The sequence below is a fragment of the Hyla sarda genome, chromosome 6, assembly GCF_029499605.1.
Source record: "Hyla sarda isolate aHylSar1 chromosome 6, aHylSar1.hap1, whole genome shotgun sequence".
Taxonomy (NCBI): Eukaryota; Metazoa; Chordata; class Amphibia; order Anura; family Hylidae; genus Hyla; species Hyla sarda.
Window position 1 is genome coordinate 281,458,523 of NC_079194.1, and position 1,740 is coordinate 281,460,262.

Here is a 1,740-nt window from a genome sequence, read left to right on the forward strand (position 1 = left end):
TGTATACCGCTCTGCACTGTATAGTGTATACCGCTCTGCCCTGTATAGTGTATACCGCTCTGCCCTGTATAGTGCTATACCGCTCTGTCCTGTGTAGTGTATACCGCTCTGTCCTGTGTAGTGTATACCGCTCTGCCCTGTGTAGTGTATACCGCTCTGCCCTGTGTAGTGTACATTGCTCTGCCCTGTATAGTGTACATTGCTCTGCCCTGTATAGTGTATACCGCTCTGCCCTGTATAGTGTACCGGCCCTGTATAGTGTATACCGCTCTGCCCTGTATAGTGTATACCGCTCTGCCCTGTATAGTGTATACCGCTCTGCCCTGTATAGTGTACACTGCCCTGCCCTTTATAGTGTATACCGCTCTGCCCTGTATAGTGTATACCGCTCTGCCCTGTATAGTGTATACCGCTCTGCCCTGTATAGTGTATACCGCTCTGCCCTGTATAGTGTATACCGCTCTGCCCTGTATAGTGTATACCGCTCTGCCCTGTATAGTGTATACCGCTCTGCCCTGTAGAGTGTATACCGCTCTGCCCTGTAGAGTGTATACCGATCTGCCCTGTATATTGTACACCGCTCTGCCCTGTATAGTGTACACCGCTCTGCCCTGTATTGTGTACACCGCTCTGCCCTGTATAGTGTATACCGCTCTGCCCTGTATAATGTATACCGCTCTGCCCTGTATAGTGTATACCGCTCTGCCCTGTATAGTGTATACCGCTCTGCCCTGTATAGTGTATACCGCTCTGCCCTGTATAGTGTATACCGCTCTGCCCTGTATAGTGTATACCGCTCTGCCCTGTATAGTGTATACCGCTCTGCCCTGTATAGTGTATACCGCTCTGCCCTGTATAGTGTATACCGCTCTGCCCTGTATAGTGTATACCGCTCTGCCCTGTATAGTGTATACCGCTCTGCCCTGTATAGTGTATACCGCTCTGCCCTGTATAGTGTATACCGCTCTGCTCTGTATAGTGTACACCGCTCTGCCCTGTATAGTGTATACCGCTCTGCCCTGTATAATGTATACCGCTCTGCCCTGTATAGTGTATACCGCTCTGCCCTGTATAGTGTATACCGCTCTGCCCTGTATAGTGTATACCGCTCTGCCCTGTATAGTGTATACCGCTCTGCTCTGTATAGTGTATACCGCTCTGCCCTGTATAGTGTACACCGCTCTGCCCTGTATAGTGTACACCGCTCTGCCCTGTATAGTGTATACCGCTCTGCCCTGTATAGTGTATACCGCTCTGCCCTGTATACTGTATACCGCTCTGCCCTGTATAGTGTATACCGCTCTGCCCTGTATAGTGTATACCGCTCTGCCCTGTATAGTGTATACCGCTCTGCCCTTTATAGTGTATACCGCTCTGCCCTGTATAGTGTATACCGCTCTGCCCTGTATAGTGTATACCGCTCTGCCCTGTATAGTGTATACCGCTCTGCCCTGTATAGTGTACACCGCTCTGCCCTGTATAGTGTACACCGCTCTGCCCTGTATAGTGTACACCGCTCTGCCCTGTATAGTGTACACCGCTCTGCCCTGTATAGTGTACACCGCTCTGCCCTGTATAGTGTACACCGCTCTGCCCTGTAGAGTGTATACCGCTCTGCCCTGTATATTGTACACCGCTCTGCCCTGTATAGTGTACACCGCTCTGCCCTGTATTGTGTACACCGCTCTGCCCTGTATAGTGTATACCGCTCTGCCCTGTATAGTGTATACCGCTCTGCCC